Source organism: Eulemur rufifrons, chromosome 9 (genome assembly GCF_041146395.1).
Source record: "Eulemur rufifrons isolate Redbay chromosome 9, OSU_ERuf_1, whole genome shotgun sequence".
NCBI lineage: Eukaryota > Metazoa > Chordata > Mammalia > Primates > Lemuridae > Eulemur > Eulemur rufifrons.
Window position 1 is genome coordinate 54,744,091 of NC_090991.1, and position 21,454 is coordinate 54,765,544.

Genomic DNA, 21,454 nt, shown 5'->3' on the forward strand with positions numbered 1-21,454 from the left:
CATGAGCCTGTGGCTTCCTCAGTTGTTCTCAGTTTCTAGTCACCTCTTGGCATCTTGTTGTGGTTGATTAGTTCTAGATTGAAAGAGGTATATTGAGTCAAAATACATTTTGTATCAGGTTTGTACTAACTTTAGAACCTGACCCCTGAATAAGAGGTGATTCTACTGCGGTGTGACCCCACCTATTTTGGGGCAGAGGCTTGGGGTGGGGACAAGGGTCCTACAAGTGAAATGACTCACAAGCATTTGTCACGGTGAGTTTAGGGAAGATACAGAACAGAGCTTTGAGCTTTTACTCTTTTACACTGAAGCCTTCTATACGCCTTGCAGTTAAAAGTCGTTATTTTTTGCTTTAATAATAGGCAACTGCTTTACAATGCCCATTCCCCACGCGTCAACGCACAGCAGGAAGGGGGCTGTGAGGCAGAAGGAGCCACCTGAGCCTCTTGCCTTTGGGCGGTGACATTTACATGTAGTTTGTTCTGTACTTTCATCCGTCTCTCCTGTTTCTGTGCCACGCGTGTGGCGTGTGAGCTGGAAAGTGCTGTGTGGGGCCCACTGTCAGTCCTCCCGTCACGCGGCAGGTGTTAATCACTCTCCAGTCTGGGGGGCCGTGGTTGGAGGTTCACGGTGAGTTGTTCAGGGATGGCTGGTTCCCCCATCAGTCGACTGACTGTATCTACTGGAGCGCAGCCTCAGGATGCTGCCCTGCTGGGGTGGGAGCAGGCCGGAGGGGCCCTACACTGGGGCCTGCTCCCTTTGACTCTGTTTACCAGCACGGAGCATTGAAACAGCTGAGCTTTTCATGGGCATTTTACCCCGTTTCTCTCAGTGCTTTTGTTGTTTTGAAAATTAGAAGTTCCTTGCTTTTCAAAGCTCTACTGGTTACCTGTTATAATCTGAATTATGTTTCCACTCAGCTGATAGAAGTCTTTACCTTTTAAATTGAGAAAGAAAAAAGAAGAGGTTGACTAAGGGCCATTATGTGATTCTGATGTGCCTTTCTTGGACACGTGTTAGGGTTTTTCTTGGGACCCTTGTTAGGGGGGCATGTGGACTTTGAGCAGGACTTGGAGACTGCGTTGACAGCAGAAGCATGCTCCGGAAAACAGCAGGCTCCAGCTTCGCAGGCAAGCCTTTGAGCGTGTGAGCAGGGCCACAGTATGGCTGTCGCCTGGTGAGAGGAGGGGAATCCAGATTTTTAATATCTTATGACCTGATCTTTTTTATCCCTTTGGCTCCTGTCTTGGTCTCCTAAGTCTTAGTTTTTGATGGCCGAAGTAACCACTGACTTGCCTTCATACCTCCCAATGTTGTGTGAGTGCATAAGGGCTGAACAGTGCAGCAGTGACGCCACTAACTGGCTCTTGGTTTGCTGGGGTGACTCTAGGCTGGTTCTGTCGTATGGGCACTTTAGCTCCATTCGGCCCTGTCTAGAGATGCAGCCAGGAGCTTAGATGCCCAGGGGAGGCCCTGGGCTCATGGGTCTCTCTGGAAGCTGACTTACTAGAGCATTTGTTTACTGGTTAGAAGGGTCTTTTGTCTTTTAATTGGAGAATTTAATCCATTTACATTTAATGTAATTATTGATATACAGTATATCTGGGTTTAAATCTATACCACCCTACTATTTATTTTATTTTTGTCTTACCTGTTCTTTCTTTCTTTTTTCCCTTTTCTTGACTTCATTTTTTTGAGATAGAGTCTCGTTCTTGTCACCTGGGCTAGAGTACAGTGGCGTCATCATAGCTCACTGCAACCTCAAACTCCTGGGCTCAAGTGGTCCTCCTGCCTCAACTTCCAGAGTAGCCAGGACTACTCGGCATGCACCACCACATCCAGCTGATTTTTCTATTTTTAGTAGAGACGGGGTCTCGCTCTTGCTCAAGCTGGTCTTGAACTCCTAAGCTCAAGTGATCCTCCTGCCTTGGCCTCTTGTAGTGTTAGGATTACAGGTGTGAGCCACCGCACCCGGCCGACTTCTTTTATATTAACCAGATTTAACAAAAGTACTCCATTTCCCCCTCTTCTATTTGTGATGTATTAAAGAATACGTATGCTGTGTTTTTATTTAGTGGTGACCCTGGTGTTCACTACGTACATTTACTATACCTTAGTCCTCCTACCACTTTCCAGACAGTGAAGAATCCTAAAGTGCCCCAGCCACTTTGCCTGTGTAGTATCACTGCTGTGGGTCGGAGTTCTGTACCGATTTTAAACCCCAGTAGACAGGATTACTGTTGTTTTGTTCAGTCAAAACAGTTTATTTATATTTACCTACTTATTTACCCCTTTTAATGTTCTTTAATCCTTCCGGCATTTCTGTCCTTCTGTCTGGGGTCGTGTTCCTTCAACCTGAAAGATATTTTTTAATATTTCTTTTAGTGTGAGGCTGCCAACAACAAATTTATTTCGTTGTCTGAAATGTTTTTATTTACCGCTATTTCATTTTTGAAGGATATTTTTGCTGTGTGTAGAATTCTCTATCATTTTTGGGGTTTTTTTTTTTTTCTTCAATTTAAAGGAGTTAGTTTTCCCCTCATCTTCATGCTTCTCTCTTTTCTGTTGAAACGTTGACTGTGAGTCTTAACATGGGCCCTTCGAACACACTAGGCTTCCTCAGCCTGGCTGATTTGGGTTCTTGGCTGTGGTTTACCTGTTTGTCTTCGTGGCGTGAGCCTGTGGCTTGATGGTTTCCATTAGCACCGCTTCAGGCACTGGTTTGTCCCGCTCTGTCTCCTCTCTCCTCCTGCGGTGCTCACCGCGCCCGTCTTCCCGTGGGTCTGTCTGGGTGTTTTCTGCTGACCTGTTTTATAGCTCGCTGATCCCGTCTGCTGCAGGGCACAGCCTGTGTTTAGCTGACCCACCAGATTCTTGGTTCCGTTGTGGTTTCCATTCCGTAATTTACATTTGATTCTGCATCAGTTCCAGTTCTCTGGTGAGAATTTCTACCTTGTTATCTCTTTTCTTGAACATGTCAGCTCTCAGCTCTAATACGCTTTGCATTATCAGCTCTGAAGTTGGAGCGTGTGTGCCGTCAGCCTGACTGCGCTGGCCTTGCCCTAGCTGTCCTTGCTTGCCCGGTGTGACCTTGACGGCAGGACCGGGCAGTGGGAGTGTCCTGGCCAGCAGACCCCAAGGAGAGAGAAAGACCACCCACACGCACGCACACGGGGTGAACCCACGCACACGGGGTGAACCGGTGGCCTTCTGAACGAGATGCTGGGAGGTGCTGGGAATACCTTAACCTGTTTCTGCAGCTTTTGTGTGTATAAGCATGATGAATGATGAGCATGTCTGAATAACTTTATAGTAGCCCTTTCACTAAGTATCAGATAAAAATTCCAATCAAAGAGAAAGTATGTGTCATAATTTATTGGCAGCATTTTTTTCTCTTAGTGATACCAAAACAAGAATGCATCTTACAACCTTTGGGACTTTAGATTCTATGAAAAAATAACATCTGTTCTACAGAAATAACAGCCACACTTTTCGAGGAGCAGGGCTAGGGACAGAGTGGAGCTCTGCGAGGAGCTAATGATGCAGTGAAAATCTCCTGCAGGTCTCCCTAGAATCCACGCTTCACCCCAGGGCCGCCGCCCCCATTTCCCCTTTTTTCTAGACCCTAATCTGTCTCAGCAGGGGACGGCCAGGACCCTGCACGTGGCAGCACAGGCAGTTCTGTCCTTCCCTGAGATAGCGACCCGTCCCATTTGCCACACTCACAGCCAGTGATTCCGGAAGGCAGCTCAGGCTCCTGTCCTGTCCCCCTCCTGGATGCAGGCTCCCTTGGCCATGCCCCACACCCACTCCTGCGTCCCCAGTCCCCCCAGCCCTCACCCCACCGTCTTCCGGCAGGGCCCCCCATTCCACCTCTAGACCAAGCTTCCTAAAGTGCCGCTGTGGCTCTGAGACTTAACCTGCTGGAAACAAAGTAGGACCGAGTTCAAGTTCCAACCCCAGCCACCTCTCCTTAGCGTTCCCCGCCTGGCTGCTTGGGGTGGGCATGTTCTTTCTCAGGCCGCTGCGCGCACATCTGCCCACCTGGCAGCCGTCCTCTCCTTCCCACTGCTGTCAGCGCTGGCCTGGGGCAGGGGCGGCAGCGGAGACGGTGGAGGCTGGCGAGGCCGAGCTGGCGCAGTGTTAAGATTTGGGAGAGATTGGAAGTGACTTGTGCACAGGGTCAGTGCTGATCGTGGGTTGTTGGGGGGCGCCGAGCAGTGCGAGCCTGAGCGCAGGGGCAGCACTGAGGGCTCGCAGATCTGTCTGGAGTCAGAGCCCGGCACCAACACCAAGGCCAAGGCCGGCTCTCTGGGTATAGCAGAGGAGCCCGGGGGGACCCCAGAACTCTCCTTGTCTCTGGCTGACCCCACTAACAACTGCTGCTTCTCCATTACTCTGTGGGCTTTTGACTGGGACGCTGCGCGGTTTGGGGATTGGTGTGGGCCGTGCCTGCGGGTGGCTTGCTGCCTTCTTGTGTCCTTCGCTGGGGCCGGGAATTTCTCCACGAAGTGCTCGTGCGTTTCTTGTTAAGTTTCTTCTCAGAGGTCCTGTTGCAGTCGTGAAGGGATCTTAGAATGGTGTATGAAGGTGTTGATTAGCGCATGTTGGTTTGTGATGTTGGCCCTGGCTTTTCCGGTTCTCCCGATCCAGGTCTCTCTTCTTCTGTGACCAGGAGAACCGGTGAGCGTGTCCTGGCGTTAGGACTGGTGCTCCGAACCATCCGAGATTCACAGCCCTGCTCACAGGGTTTGGCAAGCCACAATCAAAACAACAGATTTAGGGGTGTACAGAAAGGGCTGTTCTGTTCTCAGTTTTATATATTTCATATCTCTTTAAATCCCTTAAAATTTAGAACATCTATTTTTCATGTGCCATTTTATAGACTTTTTTTCAAGCAATTCTTAGATGCCCTTTACATGCAGTAAAACGCATAGATCTTAAGTGTTTTAGTTTCATGAGTGTTGACAGTTGTATACTCCTGTTTGGTCACTGTCAAAACCAGAAAGTTCTCCACACCCCTTCCCATCGGGTTCTCTAGGCCAGAGGCCACCTGCCTGCCTTCTGTGCTGCGGGCAGGTGTTGCCTGGCCATAACCTGTGCACAGGTGACCACACGCTGCGTCTTCGTTCTCGTCGGGCTGCTTTCCCTCAGCGTGTTTTGAGGTTCACCCACAGCACTGCACGCATCAGTAGCTCGTTTCTTTCTGTTACGCAGCATCTCAGGGTATGAATGTGCCAACATGCGTTACCCGTTCTCCTGGAGGTGCACGTCCTGGTTATCTGCAGTTGCTGCCTGCTGCGAACAAAGCCGCCACCTGTGCGGGAGGGCGTCTGTGTGGGCATGTTTTCCTGTCTCCTCAGTAAACACCCAGGCCTGGGAGTGCAGGGCACAGAGTAGTTGTAAGTTTTCATTTATTTTTGCAAGCCACTTTAAATTGATGAAATGACAAAAATCACCTCTTTCTCTTTGCAAAACCAGGCAATCTGCAGAGGAATCTGATTTACAGTTTTCTCTCTGGAGTCATGAAAACATAAACATCAGTGAGCTGGGAGATGTTGGGTTGTCTTTGCATGAATCTGCAGGTGAGGTGTTGGCATTACCTTCATCTCACATGTGCATGTTCCTTACCGCAGGGAGTGTCCATGTTTACATCTGTGCTTACCGTGGAGCATGCAGATAAATATATGTGCACTTCAGAAAACAATCCGATTAACTACTTTTATCCATTACTGGGCTTAAGAAGTCGAAGGTGCCTTGTGCCTTTAAGCCCCCTGGGCCCTCCATGGTCACAGCCCGCCCAGTCTCCCTGAGCAGGGAGCGTCGCCTGCCCACCTTCAGAGTGGTGTGTGCATGTGCGCACGTCTGTGAGTGGGACCAGGCTGGCTTGCCCTGGGTTGACACTGAAGTGCTCCTGTGCTCAGCACTGGCTTTGGGGTTTATCTCGAAATGATTTGGGTTCTCAGGCTTCCACTGCTGTCTGTATTCCCCGCTAACAGCAGACCGGAAACCTGCTCATTACTGTGTTGGTGCTGCCACAAGCAACTCTGGACGAGGAGCCTCTCCCACAGCTGCTGGTGCAAATGCAGGTCCGTGCAGGCTGGGCCTGGGAAGGCCGTGCAGGTGGGAGCGTGTGCAGCTCAGTGTAGGAGCTGTGGCAAATGCTGTCTCTGAAGGTGCCTTCCCCCCGCAGTCTGAGCAGGAGAGCAGCCCAAGGCCTGGGCTTCGGGGTTCTGGGAGGTGGCGAGAGGCTTCCTATCCTTTCTTAACCAAGAAATACCAGTTGATCTTAAATGCCTGGTACAGATGCATTTAGCTATGTTTCCTTTTGTTTCCTTTCTAAGTAACAGAAGCAAATCCTGAGAGAATCAGTTTTACACCCAGGATTGATTTTCTGCTTCAGGCGCCTGGGGTGTTCCAACTGCTTCTCCCTCCCCTCCTCTCTCCTCTCCTCTTCTCTTCCCTCCCCTCCCTGTCCCTGCTGGTCTCAAGGAGCACTTGGTGGTACTCGTCCTTGACCTTGGCAGGTTTGGCAAGTGCTGGCTAATGAAGACATGAGAAAGCGGGCAGAGCCTGGTCTCCAAAGGAATCATGGCTGTTGGAAGTTTGCTTGATCAGAAGATGGAACATTTATAATAATGTGGGTTCTTAACCGGAAAGTGCCTGAAATAAATTTATAGTGTTCATTTGCTTCAGAAGGACCTGGAGTTTTTCTTACAAGGTGAAATATGCTTTTATAAATCTTATGTCCAGAGTATTGATATAGTTTTAATCCGCATTACTCCTTGAAAGGAACAGAAAAGTTTGTTTTTTCATCCCTGGGGTCTGTGGACACCTAGATTTTTCTCACTCCTTCTGTCCTTTGTATCCACCCCATTTCTCCCTCTTTTCCTCAGTCTGTGACGGTGTTTGAAAGGCAGTCACTGGAATATTCAAGGCAGCGACGACACTGCCTATTTTTGCTGCTGAGGGTGCAGCAGCCCCTGGTCTTGGCCTGCACTTCACTGGGGCCTCCGTCCTAATTAGGTGCTTTGCTGGCGCTTCCACATCAAAGGCAGACGCTTCGCAAGGAGCAGGCGGGGCCTGGAGGCTAATTGAGCACACTGCCTAATTACTGGGTGCATCCTGGCCAGGCTTCCCATTTCTTTTAGAGAATTTTTTCTTTAAAAATGATTTAAAATATTAAAACCTTGAGGAAAATCTTTGTGGGGAACATGGAAGAAGTCTTGCTTGTCCTCTAACCCTCAGAGCCGTTCATTTGCTTTCCGTCTGTCCCCATGCCTTCTGCGTCTGCCGTCACGTGCTTACCTCCCCGCTGGGACCGTGGGGCAAGGGGGCAGGATAGGCTTTTTATTTTTAGTGACTCTCTGGAGAAGAGCTGCCTTTTCTGTATCTTTCAATATGAAATATTAAAAATCTTGCCATTTGATATTACCTAAAATATTACTTTTCTCCAAAGTTGATTTGCCGAAAATAAATTATTTTTATTATTTACTCTTTCCCCTTGCTACCAGTTTGGGAAGATTCTTGTTCCCTCTCCCTCCTTACCTGCTGGAGACAGAGATAGAGGTTCCAGGGGGGTAGCTGGCTGGGCCCCTCACCAGACTTTTGCAATCATGGAAATAGTGCAAGATTGGACTAGGCCCTTGGTTGCCGGCATGTTATCTGTTTGTTTCCTGTTTAACACCCCTTGTTTTTACAACGATTATTAAGTGTTGATGCACCACTCCTTTGTTGAGAGTACTAGGGTCACAAAGAAAATCTGTGGGGTTATTTTACAGAAAGAATGAATGCCCCTAAAAAGTCCTGACTAGCCACTGACACCCAGAAGTCTGATTACTCAAGGTGTCCTCTGAGACTAAAACAACACAGCCTCCCCCCGCCCACCCGCCACTGCCTCGTCTCTGTGACAGGACGGATCGGAGGGGGTTCTGTCCTGCCACTTGCTCTGGCCCAATCAATGAACCTTTCTCTACCTCCGAGCACCGGCGTCACGGTGCGTGGCTGTAACTGCACGTCGGGTACAGGAGCCTGAATTTGGGGTTCCACAGTCATTTGACAAATTACTGTTGTCCTCAGGATAATCAGCGTAAGTGAGGAGTCCTGCATCTCATCACAGCCCTGGTTGAAACAGAGGAAGGGCAGAAGGGTGAGAATGGTTTCTCCTGGTTGGGTGCAGCGGCGCGTTCTTGGTGGTGTGTGGCCACGTGGCACTGGCTGGTGCTGTGGACAGACACGTGAGAGATGCTGCTGTTGGCAAAGAACTAAGTCTGACGGGGAAAGTCGACACTTAGCCATCCATGCGTTCGTTCAGCAGATGTTTACTGGGATTATACTGTGCTTCTGCTTTTGTGAGCAACCCCCAGTACGGTCCTTGCCAGTGTGTGGGGGAGGGTCTGCTGGGGAGACGGCAGGCAGAGGGCACGCTGAGGAGCGGGGGGCCGAGCCGCAGTCCGTGAACGTGGATGACTCGATCTCTTGACCAGAAGCCACACAGAATTTCTGTTTTGTTCACCGATCACCTGGTTGAGCAGCCACTACCGTGTCCCCAGAGAAGGCTCTGGCTGTGCCAGCAGCTCCTCCGTTGGCGTTGGCTGAGCGCCGTCTGTGTGGTCAGGGCCCTGCTTTGCAAGGGCACAGGTTTTCTCGGCAGCCAGGAAGGTAGGTGTTGTCCTCCGCAGGTGCCTTGCCCTGTGCAGCGGGGCTGCTGGGGGCTCTGTTCCTCCCTCCGACGCGCCGCCCTCGGGTGTGCAGGGAGAGGAGGCGGAGCAGCTAGGGAAGCGACACAGGGTGGGAATGTCAGCTGGGGGCGGGGGGAGGCCAGGCGGGCGGCGGCGGACACGCCAGGACGCGCCATCAGGAGGCAGCAGGAACAGGCCGCATCAGGTCCTGCTTGAGTGAGGAAGAGACATTTCAGCAGACAGTACACAGGGACTAGGTCACCTTCCCCCGACAAGTGCATCGTACATTGTCCTTTTTTCTATGTATAGCATTTTCAAAGTTTATTTCTCTTAACTATTTTGACTAAGATGCCTAGAGCTAATAGTTAAAATTGAAAAATTCATCTTCCCATTTTAAAGATGTTAGGTGAGAGTCAGAGCTGAGAATAAGCCCGTCTCTGTCTGCAGCTGTGTCCTTGTACCCATGACCTTTGTTTAGCTGGGTCTCGTGGGGCCGAGAGCAAGTTGTTGACAAATGAGAGAATTTTAATGTTCTTTCAGGTTTCATGGAACGGATACGGAGGCTCCCTCATTTGCTTTACGGCAATTGCAGTTTGGGGTCCAGATGACAGAGGCGATTGGCACGATTTTAGTGAAATGTGTAGTATAATTGGGATTGTGGTGATGCACACAAAACCAGCTCGTTCATCCATTTGATGCCCACCAGAGGCCCAGCAGTCTGAAACAAGTTAACCTTTTTGCGAAATCATTTTAATGGGAAAATCCTCAAGGATCTGCCATTTTGCCAAAGACAAAAATGCCGTGGGCAGAGCGACCTTTGGATGGAAATCTGGAGCCAGGAGATTTAGTGCCGACAGATGACGTGGAAATTGCACAGAGAAAACATCTGGTCTCAGGTGGGGCCTTTTACCTGCCCTGGCTGCAATGCAGATTTCAAATGCTGTGGTGATAGGGCAGCTTCTTGCATTTCCCTCAGTGTGGCAGGGCTGAGGGGTGGGGACAGGTAGGCTGGGTCCCCACTAGACAAACAGTCCTGCTGACGTCTGTCGACCCCGGCTTGTCAAGCAGAGTGGCTACTAGGCTGCACCAATGATGTCCAAGGTCTTACCAACTCCACCCGTTTCTACTAATCACTGGCCTTTATAAAGTAAAGTTTCCATCCTGTGCATAAGCTGTAAAGACCAGATTCTGAATGTTACCTAACGCCACAGAGCAGATCCTACTCTCTGCAGAAAGGCAGCGGTAGGTCACGCTGTGTCCACGTGGCACAGGCTCGTTCTCCCAGACAGAGCTGGCCGTGGCTGTCCCCAGGCTACTGGAGAGAGGACTTCCTCACAAGTAGACGGCAAAGTAAAACAATGACCGGTGTCAGGAAAGACGCCCCCGCCACGCTTGCTCACCTGGGTGTTCGCAGCTGCGTGCCTCACGCAGATGAAAGGCAGCCACACAGGTCACAGGTGTCATAAGGGGCTCTGCTTGTATTTTAAAGGTTTATAAGAAATTTCATAAACCCTCCGCATTTATTTTGGATGAGAGAAAACGAAGACGGGTGCTTCCTCTTGTGAGGAAGCTGCCCAGCTGCCGGGCAGTCTTTGTTTCTCGCTGTTTATTTTCTAGACCTTTTGTTTCAGTGTTGCGTGAGGCTGGGCGGCTGCCTGAGGGAGGCGGCCGCACGGGTCCTGCTGGAGCTCTGTTTGAGGACCCCGACTCCTCCGCACTGGGGTCCAAATGTGAAATGTCATTTTCATGATTTCAGAGAAGAACAACCGTTTTAAATGTCAAATTTCATTCCCTGTCCAGTATTTTGTAAGGACAAGTTGAATACCAATCAGGGAAAGAGGAGCTGTGGTTGAGTGCCAGCATCTGTCCCCTGCCTGGGGGCTGCCTTCTCCCCCAGAGCGGGGCGGCCAGGCCGGCTCGCCACACACGCTGGCTGAGCTCCGCAGAGGGACCCAGGGTGCCAGCTGCTTTTCTGCTGGCTCCGCTGGAGCAGCCAGGGGCTGGGTGCCTGGGGCTCCCTGGGGCGCGGGGCGGGGGCGGGGGCATTTCCCAGCTGCTGCCCGGGCCACTTGGTCCTGGGGGCTCAGTCCATATTCAGCTCCTCTTGCCCGTGCAAGGGTTCTGGAAGTCCCAGAACACTGGTCATGCCATCGTTTCTCCATTGGAGCCTGAGTGGTTTCTGCTGAACCTCCCTGAGCCTCTTGCGTGTTGCCTACGGTAGTTCATTCTTAAAAGGCCCCCGTGTTATGTTTCGCCATATGCCCCGGTGACCCCCAGACCACTCTGTGGGAGGCCAGCATGGCGGCGGCTCTCGTATCCACCCGCCATACCGCAGGCCCCTCACCAGTCGTTCCCCTCTGTGGTCCCCGCCCGACTCCTGGACAGGGCCTGTGGGTACACCTGCAGTCAACAGAGGACGCACACCTGTGCGGTGGTGCGCGGGCTGTGCGTCTGTGCGCAGCACACGGCAGCTGCTGCATTTGTTGCCTGCTCTGTGGTCTGGCCTTCCTCCCTGTTTCTCATCGTTTCCGATTGCTCTTAAACACAAAGCCTTCCAGGCAGCCACGAGGGTCTCTTCTGCCGGGAACAGATTCTGCTCAGCCACGGGTGCACGTGGCCGCGTCTTCACGGACTCTCCCCACGGTGGCAAGTGGGCTGCGCGGAGCTTGTCCTTGCTGCTCTCGGTGGCCCCATTGCCTCCACATTGAGGCCAGAGAACACTGGGCCCGTGGGGAGAGGGGAGCCGGGGCCACGTTTCCTCTTCTGCGGCTGTTTCCTGAATTTCTCTTCTTTTTTCTTTTTCTTTATTTTTCAGGGTCGAGACCACGTCCTGCTCTCTCTAGGCTTGCCCCCTCTGACGCTGTGTCTCGTGGTTCCCCGCCTGTCCCTGGGGCCCTCTGGCCTGTGCCCTCCTCCCCATCTCTGTGCAGCCTGTTCGTTTTGCCCAGGGGTTGCCTGGCTTGGGCCTGGCCTTCGTCCATCCCTCCCGGTCCCCGCATAGCAGGAGGCTCCTGATGTTTCCTGATAATCAGATTTATGGGTGTGAGAGTGTGTTTGCTCCTGCCCCCGTGTCTTGGTTACATCAGAATGCTAGTTATCGGTTTCTTTTCTCCTTCCCTCGCCAAAACACTCCCTAATTATTGGTTTCTTTTCTCTTGTTCTTGACATTTGATGTGTCTATTTGCCCTCTGTGTCAGTGTGCCGCGTGGAATACTGCAGCTCTAGGTGATGGCTGTAGTGATTTCTAATAGGTTAGGGCTCCTTTTAAGAAGAACTATAAGAAACGGATGGAGAAGGGGACCTGCTACTATTATAAGGGGATATTTTCAAAAATCCTTAGAAGAATGGTAAGAGAAGACGCTCCCCGCAGCGGGGAAGGAGTGCGCGGCTCACCCCGGGATCAGCGTGCTTTCCTGGCCCTGCGTTAGGGTCTGTTTTCTTACCAGGCTTGCTAGTTACCTTCATTCCACTTGGCTGTGGAGTTACCTTCTCACTTCTGAAAGAGGTGTAAACAATAGGGAAAGAATTGTAGTATGCGTGACATCTTTGTGCACAGAGCTGGCCGTGGAATTACGAAGGAGGCAGTTATTGTCATTGCTTAGCACTTAACTGTAGGCTTGATTTCATAGTAGCTGCCGTCGCATTAAACACCCTTGGCTGCGTTCCAGTAATTATTTCCATGTACAATACATTGAATCTCTTGCTGCTTTTTAAAATACGATGGTTAGTAGGTTGATTTATCTTTATTTTTTAAAAAGGGCTGATACCACAAAATACGTTTTTGAGCAGCTACTATGTGAAGAAGTCTTCTCTCAGATTTGGGTACTGAAGAGGAAATGTGGCCTGGATGCTTCCTCCAGGATTGTCGTGTTAAGGTCTCTTCGTGTTCACGGTATGAGGATTAGGTTTCGGTGAGAGTTGCAGGGGAAACAATAAGGGGTGTAAATTAAATTGAAGTTTGTTCACTTACATTAAGATTATCCAGAAGTAGTGATTGCAGAGCTTTTAGGTGGTCTGGAATAGTGGGGCCCCTGACTCCTTCCATGTTTGCTTTGCTGTGCAGAGATTCTGTTTTTATGGTTACCTTGTTGTCCAAAATGGCTGCTGGAGCTCCAGCGATTGCATATACCTTTCACCTTGCAGGAAGGAAAAAGTAGGGAAGACCTCTCTCTTTCTCTTTAAGTATGTTACTTAAAAGTTACACTTAGCACTTTCACTGGGAGACTAGGAAATGTCTGGGTGGCCCTGTAGCCAAATAAAAAATGGGGATTCCATAATATAATTCTGGAAAAGGGTGGAATGGATACTGGGGAAAACCGTTAATATTAATAGCAGTCTATGGTGTAGGCACTGTCCTGGCTGATGCTGAATCCTTTCCTTTCTGGCTGAGCTTAACTAAAATCTCGCCCCCATGCCAAGAAGAGAATGAGTTTGCTTTGGGGTTTTCTTTAATCCTTCTGAATTGGTTCTAAGTACAAGGTATCTTGAGATATGATGAAAGGTACACTAAATATGGGAATGAATTATCCTATTGCTAAGTAGCCTGGGGACGTGGAGGTGGAGTACCTAGGTGGCCAGCTGCACTTCCAGTTAGGACTCAAACGCTGTGGCTTCAGAAGGAGGAGTCAGGCCATGAGAAACGCAGGGGACTGGGGCGTCCGCAGGCGTCCCTGTCACAACACTGGAACTCACCGCCTTTGCTGCTGTGAGGGGACCTTTCTCTTGCATTTTTCTGATATGAGTTATTGCCTGTAGACATTTTATATTATACTGCAAATTTGGGGAAAATTACTGTAAGTCTTGACTCTATTTATTAGCGTGTCTAAGAAGAATTCTCATGGAAAGAGATTGCTCTAAGGCTGATAGAATCTTTCTAGATTAGATGCATAAATGCTGGACTTTCTTAGATGAACGGGCCTCTCAGATATTTGATGAAACACCGTGGCACAGGAGCAATCTCCTGGGATAACAGGATGTCCTCGCTTTCTGCGGGGAGCCCGTGCACGTGGTGGTGACGAGCGTCGGCTCGAGGCCCCTGGCACCCCGGCAGCAGCACCTGCGCCGTCTCCCTCATCGCACCTCGGTCCACGCGACTGTAGAATGAGGACCACGGTGCCTTTGCCTCAGAGGGTTGCTGCAAATGTTAGATGGCGTCATGTATGTAAAACCCTCATTCCATGTTAGTTATTACTGTTGCTATCCGTGCCCTTTATATATAAAAGCTGTTCATCTTTTTCATTAACATTTGCTTGGGTTTTCCCAGGGATTCAGAAAGAACTGTCGAAAAGTAAAATTGAGGTCTGGATCATATAGTAAAGTTACTTATCTGAAATCTGAAATCCAGAAGTTCTGAAAAAAAGTTTTTTTATAATTTGCTGCCAAAACTCATTTGGCAGCAGAACCAGACATAAGTGACAAGACTTTTTTTTTTTTTTTTTTAAAGCCAACTAATGTGACTATTCACAGGTTTATGAACAGAAACATTTGTGTGTATTTTATTTACCATTACTATTTTTCTAAAATACAAAAATTCTGTATTTTAGAGCACGCCCAGCCCCAAGGGTGTGGTGAGGGACCATGAGCCACAGGCTCCCTGGCCTCTCGCGGTCAGCCCGCAGCATGGCGTTGGGGGGTCCGGGGAGGGAATGTTCTATCTGCTGCTCAGGGGTGCTGTACGGCCACCAGGAATGCATCTACCCTTTTCCTTGCTCCATTTGGGGACAACGGGGAGGAGCCCTTGCTTCTGTCCTGGCTTTTCTTTTCTTTTCTTTTTGATTTTCAAATTTCTGTTGCAGGGTTTGTTTGTGTGTTTTGGTGGTGCTGGTCCTTCCTGGTTGCGTTGTTACTGTATACATAGTCGTGGTTCTGGGACCTACTGTGTTACCTAAAACTGGAAAAAGATGATACAACTTACCAAGGAAATGCTTTTAGAATTACTGTTTGTATTTCCAATTCTTCTTAATATACACATGGTTTATAACTTATCCATGTAATTTACTGCCAAACTCCTTGTCCAGTACTGGCGTTGCCAACTTATTGGCATAATTGCTCTTAGTCCATTTGTGTTGCTGTAAAGGAAAGTCTCATGTTTATTTGGCTCGTGGTTCTGCAGGCTGTACAGGAAGCATGGCGCTAACATCTGCTTCTGGCGAGAGCTGCGGGGAACGTCTGCTCATGCAGGAGCTCGTGTGTGCAGAGATCACGTGACAAGAGGTGGGGCGGGGGAGAGGGACAGAGAGACTGGTAATCCAAGTTGATTTCATGGGCGTGTCTGCTGCATGGGCCCAGATGGCTGGGACAGTTGTGCCCTGGCCACACCTCTCTCTCCAGGTGTTCTGTGCCTCAGGTGGCTGCACCTTTGCATTTACACATGATGGCTTGGAGAGTAAAGAGGGAGCATTCTAAGAGGAAGAGCACTTCATGTGCAAGTGCTTATTAAGCCTCTGTTGGCATCACTCTTGGTAATGTCCCACTGGTCAGAGGAAGACGTGTGGCCAAGGCTGGGGTCAGTGTGGGAGTGGCCACACCAGAGCGTAAATGCTGGAAGGCGTGGTTTATTAGGAGCCACCAAGTTTTAAAATGTCGTTGTGAACTTACGGATTGAAGTGTATTTGGGTTTTAATTCATTGCAATTTTTATGGCTACTAAGGCTCAAATGGCCCATCCTTCCTACTCCAGAGCCTCCTCTTGTTGGCTTGGCCAGGCCTTTGTCACGTGCTTGTCTGTATGATCCTTCAGAGCTTCCTCGCCCCGTGTGGCAGGGTGGCCCAGGTTCGACTGCTACATTTCCTGTCCCAGACCTAGAAAAAGACATTTTTCCTGGTTAGTTGTGTTTTCCTCTGGTAAGAAATTTGTACTTTAAGGCCACAAAACTCATTGCTACTGTGCTGGCCATTTTTTCTGGGCTTTTCCAGAGGATATAGCCAGAATTTTCTTATTCTTTTCTGTAGTCAGTGTTTGTTTATGTTCACCCCGGTATTTACCAATTCCTCTGCATCTTACACCTTCCATCTGAATCATTTTCCTCTTGCCTGAAGCTCATCCTTTAGAATTTCCTTTCCTAGATTCTCTCTTTTGGGGGGGGTTTACTTTCTGAATTTCTGTCATCTGAATGTATTTTATTTTACTGTCACTTTAGAAAGGCATTTTTCCCATCTTTTGGAGTTGAGTCCTGCTTCTGAGGAGTTAGGGGTCAGTCTGCTCCCTAGAGTAGTTTGTCCTTGTCCCCGTCTGCTTCCGAGAGCTGCTCTTTGCTCAGAGCTCTGCAGTCTTAGTAGCGTCCAGTGTACATTTTGTTTTATTTATTCTGCTTGAGATTCATTGGGCTTCTAAAATTTAGGTGTTAGGGTCTTTCATAAGTTCTGAGAATTTCATAGCCCTCATCTATTCCTGTGTTGCCTGAGGGTCGTTCCTTCTCTGTGAACCTTGAAAACGATGTTGGCCCTTCGCACTGTATCTTCCCACTTTTCCTATTAACCCTCCTTCGTGTCTCCCACCGTCTTATCTCCTTGGTTATATTCTAGTTAATTTCTTCAGATGTGCCCCCCGGTGCACTAATTCTTCAACTATGTCTGATCTGTTGTGAAGTCTTTCCATTTTTATTTTAAGTTGTTTTTTCTTACGAATTCTGTATAGTGTTTGTTTGAGACAGAGTCTTGCTCTGCCCCCGGGCTGGATGGAGTCCAGTGGCATCACTGTATCTCGCTGCAGCCCCAAACTCCTGGGCTCAAGCATCCTCCTGCCTCAGCCTCTGGAGTAGCTGGGACTACAGGTGTGCGCCATGACACCCAACTAATTTTTTCTCTTTTTGGTAGAAACTGGGTCTCGCTCTTGCTCAGGCTGGTCTCGAACTCCTAAACTCAAGCTATCCTCCTGCCTTGGCCTCCCAAGGTGCTGGGATTACAGGCTTTAAATCTGCTTGTCCTTGTCCCATATTTCCAATTTTCTTTTCTTAAAATATATTAAACAAAGTTACTTTATTTTCTGTCTAATAATTGTATAGATATCTGAAGTCTTTGTGTATCTGATTCAGCTACAGTTTTTGTTGGCTTTCTGTCTTGGTGCCTGTTTCCTAATGTCCTTTTTAGATTTTGACAGTGAGTTGTTTATTTTCCTTTAAAATTTAACTATGTGAAATCTCTGAAGCTTGGGATGAAGTTGGTTTCTTTCGGGGATTATTTAGGTTTGCGTCCGTCAAACACTTGGACGCTGTGGTCCGAGGGTTTTCCATCCCGCCCAGGTTGTGGCTTTACAAGCCGTGTCAAGGCCATCTTTTCCTTCTCTCCACTTATTACCAGGGTCAGGGCCAGAGAATGTTCTCTGCAGCCCCTTGGGGTGGGTTTACTTTTGGGTAAACCTTGCTCTGGGTCTGCGGGCCCACCTGCTGGGGGGACGTTGTCCCTGGGACTCCCTGCCAGCGTGGGCCCTGGGCCTTGGCCCGCCTCTGCTCCCGTGTCTGGGTCCACACTTTAGTGTATGGTCTGAGCAGGTGTTACTGTTTTATTTTTAAAAATTGAGACGAGGTCTTACTGTGTTGCCCAGGCTGGTCTTGAACTCCTGGGCACAGGCGATCCTCCCCCCTCAGCCTCCTGGGTGGCTGGGAATACCAGCCACTGTGCCCAGCGGGACTTTACTTTTATACCAGCTCATCCCCATATTTCAGAAAGTGTCCCCACTGGGGGGCTCATCCGCCCCCCAACTTCAGACATTTTCAGTTGTTTTTAGCGTGAGAGGAGCCCGGAACCTGAACCTACCGCCTTGCTGGACATTCTGTCTTTTTATTACTGCAGGTGTGATTTCTTTGCTTGTTTCTTTAAGGTCCTGATCTTAAAATTGAGAGGCATGATGAAATATTTTTGAGAACGTGAACCTCACTAAATCACAGAATCTGAATGGCAAAACCTGACAGCTCTGAAAGAAATAGAAAATGTAGCCGAGCACTTGATACCAAGCGTAGCCACTTCCGGTGATGAATTACTGTGCACAGCAGGTGGATGGTGTTATGTTTACCGAAGAACTGAAGGCAGTTCTAGAAATACATAGATCAGTGCTCCTTGTTTTAGTGTGAGGCAGAGGAGTTTGTGGTGTTTATGCAAACTTGTAATGTCTTGCTACTACTTTATTGACACAGAAAGTTCCAGTACATAAGAAGTGGTTAAGTAAAGGGGAATAGCAGATGGGATTTTGTTAAACTTAAAAGTTTCTGTGGGAAGTGAGTCACCGCGTGGAGGCCTTACCTGCAGCTATGATTGGAATGGTAGCCGGGAAACAGCGTCAGACACAGAATGGCCAGTGCGCAGGCAACGCGCAGGCTCTCCTGGCTCCAGGAGGACAGGTGCCAGGCACCAGGCCTGCGGAGATCAGGCCTCTAGTGATCTTTGAATGTCCCCAGCCCCTGGGCCGTGGCATGTTAGGGATCAGGGCACAGAGCTCTGTCCCCCCACCCTGTCCGTAGAAAAATTGCCTTCCATGAAACTTAGGAGCTTAGGAGGGGGTGGGTGCAGGTGTACAGCAGGAGCTGAGTGGTGGGCGAATACGGCTTTATCTGTATTGACAACTGTGATGGGAGCTCTGCGGCCCCTCCCCAGTCAGTGGGGAAATTGCCTTCCATGCAACTGGTCCCTGGTGCCAGGGAGGTTGGGGTGATAGCAGCAGTTGCCCTGCTGCAACCTGTCTGGCTCTGCCTTCTGGCCTGTTCCTTCACTGACACCAAGCTGGGCGTGTCAGTAAAAGTTGGTAGATTGGCAGGCTAGCTAGCAGGAACTTCACATAAGTTAACTTTTAGGGCAGAGCATTAGCTAAGTGCAGCAGAATTCAAAGCACACGTGGAAGGGGCGGGTGTCCATCCTCGGATGCACGCATGACTGTAGGAATGGTGGGCCCTCTGTCCTCGGATGCACGCATGACTGCAGGAACGGTGGGCCCTCCGTCCTCGGATGCATGTATGACTGCAGGAATGGTGAGCCCTCTGTCCTCGGATGCATGTATGACTGCAGGAACGGTGGGCCCTCCGTCCTTGGATGCACGTATGACTGCAGGAACGGTGGGCCCTCTGTCCTTGGATGGATGTATGACTGCAGGAACGGTGGGCCCTCCGTCCTTGGATGCACGCATGACTGTAGGAACGGTGGGCCCTCTGTCCTCGGATGCACGCATGACTGCAGGAACGGTGGGCCCTCCGTCCTCGGATGCATGCATGACTATAGGAACGGTGGGCCCTCCGTCCTCGGATGCACGCATGACTGCAGGAACCGTGAGCCCTCTGTCCTCGGATGCACGTATGACTGCAGGAATGGTGGGCCCTCCGTCCTCGGATGCACGTATGACTGCAGGAATGGTGGGCCCTCTGTCCTTGGATGCATGTATGACTGCAGGAACGGTGGGCCCTCTGTCCTCGGATGCACGCATGACTGCAGGAACGGTGGGCCCTCCGTCCTCGGATGCACGTATGACTGCAGGAACGGTGGGCCCTCTGTCTTCGGATGCATGTATGACTGCAGGAATGGTGGGCCCTCCGTCCTCGGATGCACGCATGACTGCAGGAACGGTGGGCCCTCTGTCCTTGGATGCATGTATGACTGCAGGACCGGTGGGCCCTCTGTCCTCAGATGCACGCATGACTGCAGGAACGGTGGGCCCTCTGTCCTCGGATGCACGCATGACTGCAGGAACGGTGGGCCCTCTGTCCTCGGATGCATGTATGACTGCAGGACCGGTGGGCCCTCTGTCCTCGGATGCACGCATGACTGCAGGAACGGTGGGCCCTCTGTCCTCGGATGCACGCATGACTGCAGGAACGGTGGGCCCTCTGTCCTCGGATGCACGTATGACTGCAGGAACGGTGGGCCCTCTGTCCTTGGATGCATGTATGACTGCAGGAACGGTGGGCCCTCTGTCCTTGGATGCATGTATGACTGCAGGAACGGTGGGCCCTCTGTCCTCAGATGCACGTATGACTGCAGGAACAGTGGGCCCTCTGTCCTCAGATGCACGTATGACTGCAGGAACAGCGGGCCCCGTCATGGGCAGAACCGGACGGGCCTCACTGGCCTCTGGCTTAGTCCCTGTGTGTCTTGTGGAGGGCGGAGGCTAGGGGAGTGCAAGGCTCATCACGGTTGTGGTGGGGCAGGGCAGGCGTCCTGATGTGCCGTCTGGTGGGCTGTAACCAGAGCCACCTCGGCCACCATAAAGTCAACTCCATATGGAAGATTTCATTTTAATAATCAGTTTAGGGAAGACCTTGAAAACCCGAAAGTGTAGAAAGATGACAGACTTAGGTTCCAGCATCCTGAGACACTGCCTAATGCCAGCAGACCTTGCAGTCAGAGGCCACTTGATATTAGGGGCAAGGTGTTGTGTCTGTTTATTGTGATGAGCTCTTACTGTGACACGAAAATAAGCGTTTCCTTATCGTCGGCAGTAAACATACCTCTTTCTTTCTTAACTGTCATTTTAGCGTTTGCCTTTCACATTGTGCCCCTAGAGATACAATTCTGTGCTTTTCAACTGTCATAACTTCTCCATATTTTTGAAGTACAGCAAAGAAAGTGCAACCCTAACACTGTATAGTAATTCCTAAACTTGGCAATTATTCTCCGTGCTGGGACATGATAAATTTCACCTCAGAGGTATTTTGGCATGTTTAAAGCATTTTAACGACTTTTCCTTGCACAAAGGACTTTCCTTGCACAAAGACATCTGAGCACAAGATCTAAACTCTTGGATGGAGAGGAAACCCCTGCTGTCCTCCCCAGCCCCCCAACTCCAGCCTGACTCTTGGATGGGGAAGAAACCCCTCTGTCCTCCCCAGCCCCCCAACTCCAGCCTGACTCTTGGATGGGGAAGAAACCCCTGCTGTCCTCCTCAGCCCCCCAACTCCAGCCTGACTGTTGGTGTTCAGGGCTCTAGACCTTCCCTCCGGTTTCTCCTCCTCCCACTGAAATCTGTTTTGTTGCAGGTCTCACCTTTGAGGCCACTATCTTTGGAAGCTGTCCCCGAATCCTTAATCTTTCTCGCCTTAAAAAAGAATAACAAAATAAACCCTAGGAACGATGCCCGCCCCTTTATTCTTCCATAGAACATTATTTTTACCCCACAAGATGCATTACGCTGTAAGATGTGTGGCTGTTGTTACCGTGGTGGCAGTGATGCTCACTGGTCTCTGGGCTTCAAGAAAACAAGGGACGGGACTTCCAGATAGCTGATGAAATGGTGTTGTTTTAACGTTCCTGTTTCAAGTATTTCCTCCAAAACAATATAGAAGAAAGAGAAGGGTAAAAGTAAACTTCGTGGAAACCATGTCCTCAGCATAAAAGACATGACATGCCCAAACATGAAAATAAGTAAAAACAGGAAGTACCTAAGTCCACTGTGGAATCCCTAATATTCCCTCCCCGTTCCCACCCTGCCACAAGGCTCTGCAAAAGTGGAGCAGAAAAACCCCAGGGAGTGGGAAGAAGGGAGCTGGTAATCGGTCCTGAGGTTGACCTAAAACTACCACCAGGAAGACTCGGCCCACCTTACGTTTGAAAATAGTAAAACAAGCGTCTGGATGAAGCTCAGTGTGGACTGTAGGTAGCCGACTCACAGCGCTGGGCAAGAGGCTGCAGGAGAAAAAGGCAGAAAGGACAAGGGGCAGCCTTTGGCGTATGGGTGGTGAAAGGAAGGGAAGGGGGACATTAAGGGTCCTGTAAACAAAAGACAACCCCCAAACTGGAGGTCGCATAGCTTCCCCCCTCCCCACCAGGAGAACTGCTCACTAAAGCAGGGCTTGG

At 50.0% G+C, this 21,454-nt stretch overlaps 1 protein-coding gene across 4 annotated transcripts in view; it reads left to right on the forward strand.

Moving 5' to 3' along the window:
- Window positions 1–21,454, forward strand: part of RPTOR (regulatory associated protein of MTOR complex 1) — a 281,234-nt gene that overhangs the window by 78,948 nt on the left and 180,832 nt on the right. The window contains exon 1 of one of the 4 annotated variants that reach the window (XM_069482965.1): window positions 9,557–9,577. The exons of the other annotated variants lie outside the window; for them this stretch is intronic. The gene's annotated coding sequence lies outside the window, so the exon portion shown is untranslated. Of the gene's footprint in view, window positions 1–9,556; window positions 9,578–21,454 lie in introns of those variants that run through there. 4 annotated transcript variants of the gene reach the window in all.